Source organism: Eleutherodactylus coqui, chromosome 1, assembly GCF_035609145.1.
Source record: "Eleutherodactylus coqui strain aEleCoq1 chromosome 1, aEleCoq1.hap1, whole genome shotgun sequence".
NCBI lineage: Eukaryota > Metazoa > Chordata > Amphibia > Anura > Eleutherodactylidae > Eleutherodactylus > Eleutherodactylus coqui.
This window is the reverse complement of record NC_089837.1, coordinates 476226840-476245913: the sequence shown is the minus strand read 5'-3', so window position 1 is coordinate 476245913 and position 19074 is coordinate 476226840.

Sequence of the window (19074 nt, the reverse complement as noted above, 5' to 3'; positions counted from 1 at the left end):
CTCCACCAGCGGACAGCAAGGATACGTAAGCAATACGTAGGCTGCACCCGCGGATGGAAGCTACGTTCTCTCTCACCATTCAAAATGGGGACATTTCTGCTTCATCAATCTGTGTCTAATATTCCTCCTCCTCCTCCTGCTCCTCCTCCTGAAACCTCACGTAATCACGCTGAACGGGCAATTTTTCTTAGGGCCACAAGGCTCACTCAAATAATTTTTCTGAACAATTTTTAAAAGTTTCAATGCGCTTAAAAGCGTTGAAACTTTAACTTGAACCAATTTTTCGTTACACTGGGCTGCCTCCAGGCCTAGTTACCACTTAAGCCACATTAACCAAAGCGATTAATGGGTTTCACCTGCCCTCTTGGCTGGCCATGGCCAATTTTTCTGATGTACATTTGTACTGTTGATACAGCAATTTTTGTGGGCCCTCGCCTACAGTGTAATCAAATTAATTTTTAGCCCACCTGCATTACAGCTGACGTTACCTCAGCTGTGTTGGGCAATGCAATAGGATATTTCTATGTACCGCCGGTGGCTTCCTGGCACCCACCCAGGCAGTGGGTCCACAGGGAATTATAAATGCATCTGTTTCTACTTGTAAAGAACCCCAGTCTGACTGGGGCATGCAGTGTGGAACGAAGCCCACCTGTATTACGCACGACATTACTACCTCAGCTGTGTTGGGCAATGCAATGGGATATTTCTATGTACCGCCGGTGGCTTCCTGGCACCCACCCATGCTGTAGGTGCACATGGAGTTTAACCTACATGTGTCCACTTGTAAAGAACCCCAGTCAGACTGGGGCATGCAGTGTGGGCCGAAGCCCACCTGCATTAAGCACGACATTACTACCTCAGCTGTGTTGGGCAATGCAATGGGATATTTTTATGTACCGCCGGTGGCTTCCTGGCACCCACCCATGCTGTGGGTCCACAGGGACTTGTAAATGCATCCGTTTCCACTTCTAAAGAACCCCAGTCAGACTGGGGCATGCAGTGTGGGCCGAAGCCCACCTGCATTAAGCACGACATTACTACCTCAGCTGTGTTGGGCAATGCAATGGGATATTTTTATGTACTGCCGGTGGGTTCCAGGGAGCCACCCATGCTGTCGGTCCACAGGGACTTCACAATAGGGGGTTGTACCTGCCTGTGTCTATGAATTAAAAAGCCCGGTCTGACTGGGGCATGCAGACACCTTGACAGAATGAATAGTGTGTGTCACATAGGTTCCCCATTGCTATGCCCACGTGTGCAGCTCCTGATGGCGGTGGCACAGGATTCTATTTCTCATTGCTTCTGTACAGCATTGTGGGCTATCGCCCCGCCCCTTTTAAAGAGGGTCGCTGCCTAGCCGTGCCAACCTCTGCAGTGTGTGCCTGCGGTTCCTCCTCATGGCAGACGCACTTATAAATAGACATGAGTGTGGCGTGGCATGAGGGCAGCTGAAGGCTGCGCAGGGACAACTTGGTGTGCGCTGTGGACACTGGGTCGTGAGGGGGGGTTGGGCAGCATGTAACCCAGGAGAAGTGGCAGCGGAGTGTCATGCAGGCAGTGATTGTGCTTTGTTGGAGGTAGTGTGGTGCTTAGCAAAGGTATGCCATGCTAATGAGGCCTTTTCAGAAGTAAAAGTTTTTGGGAGGGGGGGGGGGGCCCACTCTTGCCGCTATTGTGGCTTAATAGTGGGACCTGTGAACTTGAGATGCAGCCCAACATGTAGCCCCTCGCCTGCCCTATCCGTTGCTGTGTCGTTCCCATCACTTTCTTGAATTGCCCAGATTTTCACACATGAAAACCTTAGCGAGCATCGGCGAAATAGAAAAATGCTCGGGTCGCCCATTGACTTCAATGGGGTTCGTTATTCGAAACGAACCCTCGAACATCGCGGGAAGTTCGTTTCGAATAGCGAACACCCGAGCATTTTGGTGTTCGCTCATCTCTAATTATTATTTTTTGGTTTTATTCTGCAGCTAGGGCTTAATTTAGGGGCCATAGTCATGAGGCGCAGAGTGTTAAGCTCTCGCTTATGACCTGAAAGTTGCGAGTTCAATCCCCACATGGTCTAGGTAGCCGGCTCAAGGCTGACTCAGCCTTCCAGCCTTCTGAGGTCGGGAAAAAATAAATAAATTACCTGAAAGTGCTGCGGAATACGTTGGCGCTATACAAATAGCAGGTCAGGATTCCCTATTGGAAAAGTTGCATCGCACGGAAACGTGATACAACAGAAAGGACGGCTCCGTAGGCAAATGTGGGCTACAAAAGAAAAAGAAAAGCAAATCGTGGCTGTATAGAGCATGCCGTGATTTTGTAGTCTAGCAATGTCGCAGGCTGCAAAATATAGCTCATGTGGAAGCTAACAACCTCTGTGACATACATCTTCCATTCCAGACCACAGCTCTCACCCTGCTACATACCCCCACCTCTACGCCAAGCCGGCTGGCTGGGCACCAACTGCAACTGAACAATAAATTCTGGATAGCGCATCTGCATTACCATGTAATTTTCCCGGCCTATGTTCCACTTCAAAGTCAAATTCTTTAATGTTAAGAACCATCTTGTCACCCTGGCATTATTCCCCTTATTTTTATACATCCACTTCAAGGGAGCATAGTCTGAGATTAGTTTAAATGTCCTTCCCAGGAGATAATACCTTAGGGAGTCTAGTGCCCATTTTACCGCTAACCCCTCTTCCTCAACTATTGCATAATTTTTTTCATAAGGGGACATTTTCCAGCTCAAAAACACTGGATGCTTCTCTCCATTAATCCCTTGAGACAATACGGCTCCTAGTCCTACTTCCGACGCGTCCATCTGGACTATGAGTTCTTTTGAAAAGTCTGCGGCTATCAACATGGGATGTCGACACAATACAAGTTTTAGCTTCTTGAACGCATGTTCTGCTTCTGGGGTCCATTGTACCATTACCGACCTGTTCCTCTTGGTAAGCTCTGTCAGCGGGGCTGTAATTGTGGCAAAATTCGGAACAAAGCATCAGTAATAGCCCACTATATCTAAAAACGCCAGTACTTGTTTTTTAGTTAGAGGTCGTGGCCAGTTCTGAATGACTTCCACTTTATTAATTTGGGGTTTAACTAGACCCCTCCCCACTATGCAGCCAAGGTACTTGACCTTTTCTATTCCCACTGCACATTTTTGGGGATTTATCGTGAACCCCACACTTCTGAGGGAGTCTAATATTGCCTGAACCTTGCTGAGGTGGCTTTCCCAGTCCCGACTAAATATGATGATATCTAAATATGCCACCGCGTACTCCCTATTGGGAGCAAGGATTTTGTCCATCACCCTCTTGAATGTTGCGGGGGCTCCTTTTAGTCCGGAAGGCATAGTTAGATACTGAAAACAACCTTCTGGGGTAGAAAAAGCCGTCTTTTCTTTTGCCTCGGCTGACAGAGGAATCTGCCAATACCCTTTTGTGAGGTCTAGTGTAGTCATATACCGGGCTGAACCGAGTCTGCCAATTAGTTCATCGACCCGGGGCATTGGGTACGCATCAGATTCTGAAACCTCATTAAGCTTCCTGTAATCATTGCAGAACGCCATTCCCCTGACGGCTTTGGCACCAAGACTATGGGGCTTGGCAACCCACTTTTGGATTCCTCAATGACCCCCAGCTCAAGCATCTTTTTTACTTCATGGGAAACTACTTCCCTGCGGGCTTTAGGGATTCTGTAGGGTTTAATATTGACCCTTACATTAGGGTCTGTACGGATCTCATGTTCCATGACCTTAGTTCAACCAGGTCGGTCGGTGAATAGATCCCTATTCCTCTGCAAAAATTCTTTACTTTCTTGTTTCTGGGATTTCGACAGGGTTTCTGCTATAATCACCTCCTGCACATTACCCTCCGGCTCTGTGACCAAGCAGGGAGAACCCAGTGATTCCCGCTCCTTCCAGGGTTTTAATAAATTTACATGGTAAATTTGGATGGGCTTTCTCCTACAGGGTTGGAAAACTTTATAATTGACCATCCCCACTTTTTCCACCACCTCGTATGGTCCTTGCCACTTGGCAAGAAACTTACTTTCTACTGTGGGGACCAGAACCAACACCCAATCCCCTGGGTTAAACGGTCTGACTTTGGCTGACCTGTTATAGATGTTAGCCTGCCTTTCTTGCGCTTGGAGGAACTATTCTTTCACTAGTGGCATTATTTTGGCAATTCTCTTCTGCATTTGGGCCACATGTTCAATGATACTCTTATGTGGGATGGCTTCATTCTCCCACGTTTCTTTAGCCATGTCGAGCAGTCCACGGGGGTTGTCGTGCGTATAATAGCTCAAAGGGAGAGAACCCAGTGGAGACTTGTGGTACCTCCCGGATGGAAAATGGTAAATACGGAAGCAAACAGTCCCAATCCCGGCCATCCTTTTCTACCACCTTTTTTAGCATATTTTTTGTGTTTTATTGAATCTTTCCACCAACCCATCTGTCTGGGGTGGTAGACGGAGGTGCGCAATTGCTTAATCTTCAGCAACTTGCACAGTTCCTTCATCACTTTCGACATGAATGGGGCCCCCTGGTCTGTTAGGATCTCTTTAGGAAAACCCACCCGGGTGAACATCTTTAACAACTCTTTACCAATACATTTAGAGGAAGTGTTCCTCAGGGGTATTGCTTCTGGATACCTGGTAGCATATTACAAGGATTACAAGGATATACTGGTGACCTCTAGCCAACTTCACTAGGGGTCCCACCAAATCCATAGCGATTCGCTCAAATGGTATTTCGATTATGGGCAGTGGTATCAAAGGGCTTCTAAAGAGCAGATAGGAGCAGATATCTGGCACTGGGGGCAGGATCTGCAGAAATTCTCTATTTCTGGCCAGAAAAACCTCTTTAAAATACATTCCTGTGTTTTTTCTGCCCCTAAATGACTGCCCAGTATGTGAGTGTGGGCTAGGTCGAGGACCATACGCCTATAGCCACCAGGTATCAGAAATTATTTTACCACTTCATTCATTAATCAATTCAAAATGGGGAAATCGCACCTCATCCCCTGCCTCTTGGGGTACACCATTGATCACAGAGATGTTTTATCGTGCATTTCTTAAAATCAGGTCATTAAGCTGTGCAGTCCCAAAATTACCCCTGTTCACCTCAAGGTCAGGTACCTGAGGTTCCGGAGTGGGTTCCTCAGAATCAGTCAGTCCTGCAAAGGGAAATTCGTTATACTGGAGTTGAACATCTCCCGGGTTGTTAAACGTGTTGTTTCCGCAGGGCCGTTGTACTTTCGCTCACAACTCCCAAACCAAAGGGAAGTCCCTCCCAATTATCAGTGGGTAGAGTAAATTTTTAACCAGCCCCACCTGGTGTATATAGGTTCCACATACTGTGCTTATGGTCACCCGGGTATTCTTTGGTGTCCCCGTGTATCCAGACCACCCCCAACCTGCCCTTGGGGGCCAATCCAGTGGATATAGCTGAATCCAGCAATGAAATCATGCTCCCTGAGTCCAGCAAGGCTGACACTTCCACACCATTCACCGTCACCTGACACATCTGTGGCTGGGTGTTTTTGTCCAACCCCATAGCGCATGTAGAATGTGCCACCATAGAACAGTCCCAGCCATAGGAGCATTCCATAGGTTCGGCCTGAGCTGGACAATGAGCGGCGATATGCCCTGGACCTTGGCACTCCCAACACGCAACGGGGGTGACCGTGTTCCTTCACATGGGCTCCAAACCCCTCTGGTTCCTTGGCCTCCTTTCTGTAGTGGATTTGGAACTCTCTCTGAGCGTCTGCAGGATGGCTAGTAGGCTTCACAGCCGCCGCCTCTTCCACTATAAAGTACCGCTCGACCAAGCCCACCAGGTTGTCGGCGTTCTCGGGATTTCCCTGCGCCACCCATCATTGCATAGGCCTGAGCAGAGTCTGTATGAACCGGTCCATCACAACCTTCTCCACTATTTGTGCAGGTGAGGAGGTTTCTGGTTGCAGCCATTTTTGGGCCAGATGCAAAAGGTCAAACATTTCTGACCTGGGCGGTTTGTCTTGGCTATACTTCCAGTGATTGACTCGCTGTGCTCGGACTGCCATGCTCACCCCCAGGCGAGCCAAAATCTCCGTTTTCAGCTTGCCATATTCCCTGGCATCCTGTTGGGGCAAGTCATAATATACCTTTTGCAGCTCCCCAGGAGGAGCAAGTAAGTCCACAGCTGAGTGAAACAGTAATAAGTCCATTTGTTTTCACAGACCTGTAGTTGTCCAGAAGCGCAGCTGGTCTTTAAGTCGTAGCGTCTCCAGACCCCAGTCCTAGGGCCGGAGTTCCTTAAGTGTCCTGCTGGAACAACGTAGCTCTCCCTTTATCCACAGCGTCTCTCTGCTTACAACAGAAGTCAGTTTACACCTGAAGTCTGGTTCTCCCAGCCACACACACCTACTCCTCACTTCCACCTGTCTCTTTATATAGCTTGCTGGTTAAGGGCGCCCACCCACTGGCGTTTTTTTTTTCCTTTGCGTTTTGCGTTTTTTCTCAAGAGCAATTAGTTTTGAATGTGTTCCTGTCCACTGGCGTTTTTTTTTCGGTCCGTTGCGTTTTTTAACATAGGAACTGTCAGTTGCATATGTGTCCTTATTTTTCTCGTAATGCACCCATGAATGTCAATGGAAATGGCGCGAAAAAGGCGCGAAAATGCCGTGAAAACGCCGCAAAAAACGCCGCGGAAAACGCGCCAAAAACGCGCCGAAAACGCTGCATTTTTCACGCACGGAAATCGCAAACGCCAGTGGGTGGGCGCCCTTAGGTGTAAGATCTGGCCTGGAGTAATACTGGACAGATCTACATCACAGAAGCTAACAACCTCTGTGACATATATCTTCCATTCCAGACAACACCTCTCACCCTGCTACTAATTATATATATATATATATATGCGTGTGTGTGTATGTATTTGTGTGTGTGCTTTGAGCCAAACAGATAATTCTTATCCATAGCTGTCCCCCCAAACAGGTTTTCAAAATTTATCCACACTCGCTTTGTGAGGTTCTGAGCATATATGTGTAATTTATACCATGAATTTTTAATCTTTACCCGAGTGCTGGAAGAATTTCCATGTTTTTTTTCTAGAGTTGACCTATCTACCACTGACAGTTAACTAAAGTGCACTGCATCGAAGGATAGTCCACCACCCCAGATCCCCTCTTATCAACTGTTAACTGATTCACTCAGCTTGTGCACTGAGCTGAGTTCTGCAGGAAGCAGACAGCTCTAGTCTCACTGCAGTGGCTAACCTTGGTATCGCATGCAAAGCTCTTATTCACTTCAATGGGAACTTTGCCTGTAACACCAAGCCTGGCCAATGCAGCAGAAACAGAGCTGCCTGCTTTCTGCAGAATCAGTTCAGTGCACAAACACACTGATCCAGCAAACAGCTGATTAAAAGGACCCCCTGCAATCTACTATCGATGGCCTAATCTGTCAATAGGCCATCAATAGTTTACAACTGAACAACCCCCTTAAGCCTTTGCAGTCTTTAATTTAAAACCCTAAGGGTGCATTCACACAAACGTATATCGGCTCGGTTTTCACGCCGAGCCGAAATACGTCGTCCTCGTGTGCGGGGGTGGGGGTGGGGGTGGAAGAGCCAGAAGCAGGAACTAAATATGCCGCCGCGTACTCCCTATTGGGAGCAAGGATTTTGTCCATCACCCTCTTGAATGTTGCGGGGGCTCCTTTTAGTCCGGAAGGCATAGTTAGATACTGAAAACAACCTTCTGGGGTAGAAAAAGCCGTCTTTTCCTTTGCCGAAAGTGAAAACCGAGCCGATATACGTTCGTGTGAACGCACCCTAAAAACAAGCATAAAACTCCTGCAGCACATTTATCAGTATCACACACTCATGAATATCTTACATGTCAATCAATGCCCTGCAGCACTATAACATGGACAACTTCTAATCACATGTGATTTGTAAGCTTCCGTGAGCTCGAACATTAACTCTTTAAATTTGGCTGCCTGAAAACACACCAACTAGCAATATTGCTAACAGTAGCAATGAGATCTCATCCTTGTCTTACATTTTTGTCCTGTTTTTTTTTCAAAAATAAGGACCCCCAATCAGATATTAAGTGCGCAGAATCAGGTACACAACATTGAACATGTGAATGTCCCCGGAATCTTGTAGTCTTGTGTTGTTGAGATTTGAAATTGCCTTTTAACCCTTTCTAATCCACTGTCTGACATCTAAAGACATTCTAATTGAAGGCTGTACAGCTCTCATTTCGGAAGACGTCCGGCAGGGTATACTTACTGTAGATTACTGGCCGCTCTGTTGTTGGGGGCCTCTCCAGCATGTCCCATGCCGCAGTACTGGCTCTAGCCAGCAGATGGCGCCATTGTATAATGGCAGAAAAGCAAGCCCCCTAGGAAACACTGAATTGAAAATTTGATTGCAAAGGGTTAATATGCCCATCAGAAAATGCAGCACTAGTAGGCAACTTTCACATGAGATGGACTTGTCCACAGGATGCAGAGCTGATACGGATTTTGTTGTGTTTTTCATTGTGGGATGAATTCTGCAGAACATTTTGTGGAATTTCCTGTTTTTTTACATAAACTTTAATTGCAAAATTACATCTCTTCTAGGTTAGAAATCCACAACAACAAGTTGGCAAAACATCCTTAATTCTTGAGCAGAAGCTTTTGAAGTAAAGATGCACTGATTTTAACAGACGCAGAATACAAGCCCCATAGGGATAACATTATGATGCAAAAATGCCCTTGCTAATTCCATTCTCTGTGAAAGGTCCCTTATGCAGCACTATGGTTGTATTTTACAAGGAAAAGTAACTCCAGACGTTGCCTTAAATCAGGGCTGCACCCAAGCACCAACCATGTACACCCCGTTTCTGGAAGACTAGACCAGAACCCACAACAGGCCACAGACACAAGTAAAGCCAGCTGTGTTATTAACCTGTCATCTCACAAACCCACTAATGTGGAGGTTAGTGTACTCTCCAGGGATCTTACTGTTAGGAGAAAGCTTACCAGGAGCGCGGTCGATTCTCGGCACCACGCCAGTCCAGCTGCAAGGGTGCAGGCACGGCGTTCTTCCTTCCGCGTCCGGCGACTTTTCCTTAGGGTGGCCACGTGGCTCTGGGAGCCTTTTCTGATGTGGGCCTTCTTCCTCCACCCACCAGCATGGCATTGGCTATACCCCCTGTTCTCTGGATAAGAGGCAGCAGTTGGCAAATTTCATTGCCAGTGTTTGGTTGTATCCAGTGAGGTTATCTAGGTCTCTCTCGTCCTCTTAGTCCTTGAGCTACAATCCTTACCGTCCTTTGCAGTAATTTTGTTTTGTCTTTTGTGTATCTCCGTGGTAGCTTCTCCCTTAGTTTTGTGCTCCATTTTCCCCCCGGTTATATCAGGCTATCCCTATACAGTATAGGGACTGTCGCCCAATTGCTCCCCTGGGGTTAGCCAGGGCAAGGCAAGTAGGTAGGGTCAGAGATGTGGGTGGTTTTCAGGGACTCCCAGTCTTATTTCCGTACCGGCCTAACAGAAACACTGGCCGTATAGAAAAAAAAAAAGATTTTTTTTCCCCGGCTTTCATCGCCCAATTTTTTTATTTAGTATGGATGCGCTTACCACTCTTACCACACACTTTTGTGGTACAAGAATTGGCCAGCAGAGTTGGTTTTCAGGAACAGACTATCTCTACAAACCCAAGTCCGGTTTCCGAACCTAAAATTCAGTTGCCAGATGTTTTTTCCGGGGAACGGCGAACATTGTTTTGTTTCAGGAAGGGTGCAAGTTGTACTTTAAGTTGCGGCCCCATTCTTCAGATACAGAAGCACAGAGAGTAGGTCTCGTTATGTCTAGGTAAAGAGGGGGTCCACAGAATTGGGCTTTTTCTTTGCCGTCTGATTCTCTCGCTCTATTGTCGGTTGATAATTTTTTTAAAGACCTCGGTCACATCTATGATGAGCCTGACCGTGCCAGTTTTGCCGTCAGCAAACTTTTAGATTTGCGTCAGGATAGACGTTCTGCAGAGAACTATTGTTTTCTGTTTAGGCAAAATTCGGTGGAATCTGGGTGGAATGACCACGTTCTTAAAGATCTGCTTCTCATCGGATTGTCAGAGTCACTAAAGGATTTGCTTTTGTCTCACCCAGAGCCTAGAACTCTAGAACAGGCCATGACGTTAGCAGTCAGGGCTGACCGTCGTCTTCATGCTAGACGCAAGCCTCCTAGGGGTCTGGTCGCTACACCTCAGCGAAAGCAGTCCCAGGATTCTCCTTCGTCCACAGCTGAACCTATGGATGTGGATTCCATGTGCCCGCTAGAGCACAAAGAGTTTTGCGCCAAGAATCATCTAGGTCTGTACTGTGGCAAATCAGGTCATGTGATCGCCGCATGCTATAAGAGGAGACAACAGGAAAACACCAACTCCTAGGCGATTTGCGGAAGGATCATCTAGGAGAACACGTAATTCCCAAGATTTTCTAAATTGTTTGTTCCTTGCGTTATTTCATTTAAAACTTTCAAGTTAGAGGGGACAGCCTTCATTGATTAGGGGGCTGATTTTGCCAAGTCTTTATTTATTTCTCTCAGGTCTCTCAGCTGGTTTTCTGGGATCGAGTAAACACCTCTCTGGGCTGGATTCATTAGTAAAAAGACTCCTGAAGTTTTATTTTCTGTGGGGGCTTAACACACGGAGACGTGTTTGTTTTTTGTTATGGGTAAATTATCCATTGATGTAGTTTTGGGTTTACCCTGGTTAAAGCTCCACAATTCCCATGTACTTTTCCCTCCCATCTCTGCTACTGAGGTTTTCCTACCCTCATACATTAAAGAATTTGCGGATGTGTTCTTTAAACGTTTGTCTAAGTCTTTGCCTCCACACCGAGAATGGGATTGCAAGATAGACCTCATTCCAGGTAGCAAGATTCCCAAGGGAGGGATTTATAACTTGTCAGTTCCCAAACGTAGTGTTATGAAGGAATACATTACTGAGAGTCTGAATAAGGGACACATCCGGCCCTCTAAATCACCCGCTGGGGCCGGATTACTTTTTGTTGAAAAGTAGGATGGTTCTCATGGTCCATCCCTGCGTGGACTACCACGCTCTAAATGAGATTACGATTAAGAACCAGTGCTCGTTGCCACTTATTCCCGATTTGCTCAATCAGATTGTAGGAGCCCAGTGGTTTTCTGAATTAGATCTTCGAGGAGCATACAACCTGATTCGTATAAAAGGTGATGAGTGGAAAACTGAGTTTAATACGCCCTTAGGTCATTTCGAGTTTTTGGTCATGCTTTTTGGGTTGTGTAATGCTCCCGTTTTTCAGGGTTTTATGAATTCTACCTTTCATGACATTTGTGGGTCCTTTTTGGTGGTCTATCTTGATGATATACTGATTTTTTTTCCCCCGACTTGAAAAAAACATGTTAAACATTTACATATTGTGTTATCTCGTCTTCGCGCTCAGAACTTATTTGCCAAGTTTGAGAAGTATATTTTTGGGGTTCAAAAGATTTTCTTTTTAGAGTATGTAATTACTCCTACTAACATCCTAATGGAATCTGACTAGGTCAAGGCTATTTTTGAATGGGTGCAACCCACTAACTTGAAAGCCTTACAACGGTTCTTAGGGTTTGCAAACTTTTATTGTAAATTAGAAGGAATTTTTCTACTATAGCCAAACCTTTAACGGATATGACTAAAAAAGGTGTGGACTTTAGCGCTTGGTTGGTAAAGGCAGTCCAAGCCTTTATTCAGTTGAAGAAGCCCTTTTCTTCGGCACCAGTTCTTGCTCAACCTGATTATGATCAGCCATTTGTAGTTGAGGTTGATGCTTCAGAGCATGGTGTGGGTGCAGTTTTATCTCAGGAGTTCCAAGGTGGTTCTGGCTTGTAGCCTTGTGCTTTCTTCTCTAAGAAATTCAACCCAGCCGAGCGAAATTATGATATTGGCAATAGGGAGTTATTAGCCATAAATGGGCCTTTGACAAGTGGCGAAATTTTCTTGAGGGTGCCCGGCATACAATTACAGTACTTACATATCATAAGAATTTAATTTACTTTGAAATGGCTAAACGTCTTAATGCCCGACAAGCCAGATGGACACTTTTCTTTTCTCGATTCAACTTTATGGTTACGTACATTCCGGGTACTAACAATGTCAAGACTGATGCCCTGTCGCGCAGTTTTGAGACACCAGATTCTGTGGAGTGCCAACCGGTAAATATTTTACAACCAGGCACGGTAGTAACAACTCTCTCCCCTAGCTTGGCGACTCAACTTCAAGTTGAACCACAGACAGTACCGGAAGGTCTTCCGGACAGGAGGTTATTCGTTCGCAGTAACTTGAGATTAATGGTTTTGGAGGAAGTACATTCGTCAAGATTAGCAGGGCATCCAGGCATTTGAGGAACCCTGAATTTATGTTCACGTCCTTATTGGTGGCTGCAAATGTCGCGGGATGTGAAGAGGTTTGTTAGGGCCTGTTCAGTTTGCGCCCGAGGGAAGTCTGTTCGCAGTCATCCGGAGGGTCCACTTCTGCCTTTACCAATATTAAACAAACCATGGTCGCAGCTTTCTATCGATTTTATCACGGACTTACCAGAATCGCTAGGTAACTCTGTCATTCTAGTTGTAGTCAACTGGTTCACTAAGATGGCTCACTTTGTTCCTCTCAAGAAACTAGCTACTGGTTCTGAGTTTGCCACCATTTTCATTAAGTAGATTGTTCGATTACACTGCATTTCCACCAACATTGTTTCGGACCGTGGTGTCCAATTCATAGCTCAATTCTGGCAAACTTTTTCTAAGAGGATCAGGATTAAGTTATCTTTCTCCTCCACCTTCCATCCTGAATCTAATGGGCAGACAATTTCGGTCTGCATCCTCGGTTCTCAGTTTTCAATTCTGTTGAGTCGAACGTTCCGGCAGTAGAGGATCGTATTCAGGAATTTCAAGAGTTTTGGAATAATGTGCGTAGTAATATCGAAAAGGCATGTAATGACATGCAAGATCATATCAGAAAGATGTGTACTATTTCTAAGCCTTTTTCGGTGGGTCAATTGGTGTACTTGTCTACCAAGAACCTTAAATTAAAAGTACCTTCCTCTAAGTTCATGCCTCGGTGTGTTGGACCATTTGCTATTACTCGGGTCATTAACATGATGGCCTATGAGTTAGATTTGCCCAAGACCTGGAGAGTCCATAAGGTGTTCCACAAGATATTATTGAAGGAATTCATTCCTGCGGTGGTACCATTTTTGGAGATAGATATGGATTTTTTTAATCACTTTTTTAAATTCTTTTTTGGAGGCAAAACAAACAAAATAAGCATTTGCCTTAAGTTTTTTTAAGCTTCTGCCTTGCACGATAAATCATTTGTTGAATTTATTGTACAGGTTGTTACAGATACGATGATACCAAATATGTAGGGTTTTTAATATTTTTTATACAAAACAGCGAAATGGTGCAAAAGAGGTTTGCTATATCTATATTTTTACATTTTTTATGTCCTGTGGCTGTAGTAATGCATTGCGCGCTGCAATGCTATATCGCTTACAATAGCGATAATAGATACTGGTGTCCCAGGGCAACCCACTGGCCTTCCAAAAATACATTGCAGAGGGCCGATGGAGTCACACAGGGAGCGTGCTCCCTCTATGAACCCTTTGCATGTCACAAACTACATGTGGCATGTAGGGGGTTAATAGAAGGGATAGCTGTTCTGATCTATCCCCGCTGTTGCAGTGCAATGCTTGCTACCACTGCGGGACGGCACGAGCTCAGCTTCTGATTCGCCATCCACAGGATGTAAGTTTATGTCCTGTTGTGTTAAGTACCCTGCAGCCAGGACATAAACTTACATCCTGTGGCATTAACCCCTTCCCGCTCCTGGACGTACCTGGTACGTCATGGCAGCCTGGTACTTCCCGCAACATGACGTACCTGGTACGTCCTGGAGATAGCACGGGATCACATAAGATCCCGCGCTATCCCGCAGCGGGAGCCGGCTGTCAGTCACAGCCGGCGTCCCGCTCCAACAGCGGGGGGACATCGGAGATGCGCCCGCCGCTGTTAACCCCTTCCCTGCCGCGATCTAAGTAGATCGCGGCAGGGAAAGAGTTCACAGAGGGATCGCGATCCCTGTGTGTCTCCGGCCGGAACTCGCGATGTTATCGCGAGAGCCCGGCCTGTCACCATGGCAACAGGACACCAGACACTGGCGTCCTGTATTGCCTGTGCCTATAATCGCTGTACAAGCGCTAAGGCATGGCAGAGCAGTAGCTTTGCCATGCCTTATGACAGCGATCATAGGCACAGTGATGTAAGTCCCTCAGAGGGACTCAAATAGTATAAAAAAAAGAAAAGAAAAGTGTAAAAAAAAGAAAAATGTAAAAAAAAAAAATGTAAAAAACCCCTTTTTTATGCTTTTTCTAATATTAGCATAAAAAAAGGGAAAAAAAACTAAAACCCCACATATTGGATATTGACGCGTCCGTAACGACGTGTACAAAAAGTTGAACATGCTTTTTATTTTGTACGACAAAAAGCGTAAAAAAAAACGCTAAAAAACAGAGGCAAAATGCTAATTTTTAGCATTTTGCCTCACAAAAAATGCAATAAAAGTGATCAAAAAAGCCGTACATTTCCCAAAATGGTACCAATAAAAACTACCGCTCGTCTCGCAAAAAATAAGCCCTTAAAGAGCTCCGTACATAGAAAAATAAAAAAGTTACATGACTTTGAATGCAGCTATAGAGAAAAAAAAAAGATTTCCAAAAAAAGGGGGTTTTATTGCAAAAAAGTGTAAAAACCTAAAAAAAATATAACAATTTTGGTATCGTTGTTACCGTACCGACCCGCAGAAAAAATTTAGTGTGTCATTTATGCTGCATGATTAACGCTGTAAAAAAAAAAAAAAAATCTATGGCAGAATTGATGCGTTTTCTCTCCCTGTTATCATTAAAAAAAAAAAAAAAATTTTTACGATATTGTCTATGTACCCAAAAGTGGCACCGATAAAAACTACAGATCGCCACGCAAAAAACAAGCCCTTATACGGCCGCGTCCACGGAAAAATAAAAAAGTTATGGCTTTTGAAAAATGGAGATGGAAAAATACCAAAAAATCGCTTGGTCCTCAACGCCAAAATAGGCCATGTCATTAAGGGGTTAAAGGGCTGCAAGTAAGAAAAAAAATCTTTTTTACTATTTTCCACAAAACAGTGCCACTCTTGTCCAGGGATTGTGTATGGTTTTACATTTCAACCTATATAAATGAATAGGGCTAAGTTGCAGTAACATACACAGTCCATTGACAATGCTGGCGCTGCCTATTTAAGAAAGCAGACTTTTTTTTTTTTTAAACAACTCCTTTTAACAAAAGACAATTCTTCAGTAGATAATCGGGTTTCCAGGAGTCTCCACGACAGCACCACCTGAGATCGCCTTCCTCCTGATAGGACAGGAACACACCGGGAGGTTAAAATCCCCCCCCCCCCCCCCCCCGTCCCCCCTTCCTCAGTGTATTTTAACGAAACTGCCAGGGTAGGAACTAACTTAAATTTCTTTACCTATCTGGTATCTATATCTTTCTTTCGGGAGGGAATGTACAGGTGCTGTCGTAGAGACTCCTGGAAACCCGATTATCGGGTAGGTATAATCACCCTTTTCCCAGGTCGTCTCCACAACAGCACCACCTGCGACGTACCAGCTAAAGCTATTTTTTAGGGTGGGATTGCCGCCGAGAGGACCTTACGCCCGAAGGTTATGTCCTCATCAAGTTGCACTTTTACCCTATAATGTCTGACAAAAGTGTGTGGCTTCTTCCACACTGCTGCCTTGCATATTTGTTCCACGGAAGCCGAGCTATGCTAGGCCCATGAAGTCGCTACTGCCCTCGTGGAGAGGGCTTTAAGAGTCGCGGGGGCCTCTTTCCCCAGGGTCCTGTAGGATTCGCTAACGGCCAGGCGGATCCACCGGGATATTGAGCTATTAGCTGCTTTTTTCCCCCTGTTAGGGCCTGAGAATTGGACGAACAGGTTGTCGTCCTGCCTACACGGACCTGTGGCCTCGATATACTTCAGGACCGCTATCCTGACATCTCAGCAGTTTAGGGCTCTCTCCTTCTTGTTTTTTGGGTTATTAAAGAACGAGGGGATTACTATGTTCTGTGCCCTATGGAATGGAGACACTACTTTAGGCAAGAAGGTCGGGTCCGTTTTGAAGACTAATTTGGTGTCTGTTATTTTGAGGAGCGGGTGGCGGATGGATAGGGCTTGTAGCTCGCTAACCCGTCTGGCTGAGGAAATGGCCACTAGAAAAATTGTTTTAATTGTGAGCGTTCTTATTGAGAGCCCTTCAATTGGTTCGAAAGGTTCTGCCGACATAGCCCCCAGGACGAGGTTTAAGTTCTAGAGATGAGCGAACGTACTCGTCCGAGCTTAATACTCGTTCGAGTATTAGCGTGTTCGAGATGCTCATTACTCATGACGAGTACCACGCGATGTTCGAGTTACTTTCACTTTCATCTCTGAGACGTTACCGCGCTTTTCTGGCCAATAGAAAGACAGGGAAGGCATTACAACTTCCCCCTGCGACGTTCAAGCCCTATACCACCCCCCTGCAGTGAGTGGCTGGCGAGATCAGGTGTCAGCCGAGTATATAAATCGGCCCCTCCCGCGGCTCGCCACAGATTTATTCTGACATAGAGGAGGGAAAGTGCTGTTGGTGCCGGAGCTGCTATAGGGAAAGTGTTAGGAGTATTTTAGGCTTCAAGAACCCCAACGGTCCTTCTTAGGGCCACATCTAACCGTGTGCAGTAGTGTGGAGGCTGCTTTTTGCAGTGTTGCACTTTTTTTTTTTTTGTATATCGGCCGTGCAGAGCATTGCGCCCTGCAGTAATTATACATACTCCAGGGCCAGTAGTGGTGGTGAGGCAGGGACAGAAGACATATATTTATTGAATATAGGCAGTGGGCCTTTCCAAAAACATTTGGGAAAAAAAATCTATTTGGGCTGCCTGTGACTGTCCTCAGTGTACTGGGTCTGTGCTGGGTGTAGTTGTCCTCCTAATTCATACGCAGCCAGCTAAGTGTTACAGCAGGCTTGCGCAAAATTATTTCCTGGCTCTGTGTTGGCTGTTACATCACCGCTGTATTCCTGTCCACAGTGCAACAGTCTGCAGTTATTTTACATACTCCAGGGCCAGTAGTGGTGAGGCAGGGACAGAAGACATATATTTATTGAATATAGGCAGTGGGCCTTTCCAAAAACATTTGGGAAAAAAAATCTATTTGGGCTGCATGTGACTGTCCTCAGTGTACTGGGTCTGTGCTGGGTGTAGTTGTCCTCCTAATTCATACGCAGCCAGCTAAGTGTTACAGCAGGCTTGCGCAAAATTATTTCCTGGCTCTGTGTTGGCTGTTACATCACCGGTGTATTCCTGTCCACAGTGCAACAGTCTGCAGTTATTTTACATACTCCAGGGTCAGTAGTGGTGAGGCAGGGACAGAAGACATATATTTATTGAATATAGGCAATGGGCCTTTCCAAAAACATTTGGGAAAAAAAATCTATTTGGGCTGCCTGTGACTGTCCTCAGTGTACTGGGTCTGTGCTGGGTGTAGTTGTCCTCCTAATTCATACGCAGCCAGCTAAGTGTTACAGAAGGCTTGCGCAAAATTATTTCCTGGCGTTCCGTAAGCGAAGTCAGCCTCCAACCACAGGCCAATAAGCGGCACATTTAATTACAGCGTTCTGTTTCTGCACTACTGGTGATACACCATGCTGAGGGGTAGGGGTAGGCCTAGAGGACGTGGACGCGGGCGAGGACGCGGAGGCCCAAGTCAGGGTGTGGGCACAGGCCGAGCTCCTGATCCAGGTGTATCGCAGCTGACTGCTGCGGGATTAGGAGAGAGGCACGTTTCTGGCGTCCCCACATTCATCTCACAATTAATGGGTCCATGCGGTAGACCTTTATTAGAAAATGAGCAGTGTGAGCAGGTCCTGTCGTGGATGGCAGAAAGTGCATCCAGCAATCTATCGACCACCCAGAGTTCTGCGCCGTCCACTGCTGCAACTCTGAATCCTCTGGCTGCTGCTCCTCCTTCCTCCCAGCCTCCTCCCTCCATTACAATGACACATTCTGAGAAGCAGGCAGACTCCCAGGAACTGTTCCCGGGCCCCTGCCCAGAATGGGCAGCAAGGGTTCCGAATCCTCTCCCACTGGAGGAGTTTGTCGTGACCAATGCCCAACCTTTGGAAAGTTCCCGGGGTCCGGGGAATGGGGCTGGGGACTTCCGGCAACTGTCTCAAGACCTTTCAGTGGGTGAGGAGGACGATGACGATGAGACACAGTTGTCTATCAGTGAGGTAGTAGTAAGGGCAGTAAGTCCGAGGGAGGAGCGCACAGAGGATTCGGAGGAAGAGCAGCAGGACGATGAGGTTACAGACCCCACCTGGTTTGCTACGCCTACTGAGGACAGGTCTTCAGAGGGGGAGGCAAGGGCAGCAGCAGGGCAGGTTGCAAGAGGCAGTGCGATGTCCAGGGGTAGAGGCAGGGCCAGACCGAATAATCCACCAACTGTTTCCCAAAGCGCCCCCTCGCGCCATGCCACCCTGCAGAGGCCAAGGTGCTCAAAGGTCTGGCAGTTTTTCACTGAGAGTGCAGACGACCGACGAACAGTGGTGTGCAACCTGTGTCGCGCCAAGATCAGCTGGGGAGCCACCACCACCAGCCTCACCACCACCAGCATGCGCAGACATATGATGGCCAAGCACCCCACAAGGTGGGACGAAGGCCGTTCACCGCCTCCGGTTTGCACCGCTGCCTCTCCCCCTGTGCCCCAACCTGCCACTGAGATCCAACCCCACTCTCAGGACACAGGCACTACCATCTCCTGACCTGCACCCACACCCTCACCTCCGCTGTCCTCGGCCACATCCACCAATGTCTGTCAGTGCACCGTCCAGCCGTCGCTAGCGCAAGTGTTGGAGCGCAAGCGCAAGTACGCCGCCACGCACCCGCACGCTCAAGCGTTAAACGTGCACATAGCCAAATTTATCAGCCTGGAGATGCTGCCGTATAG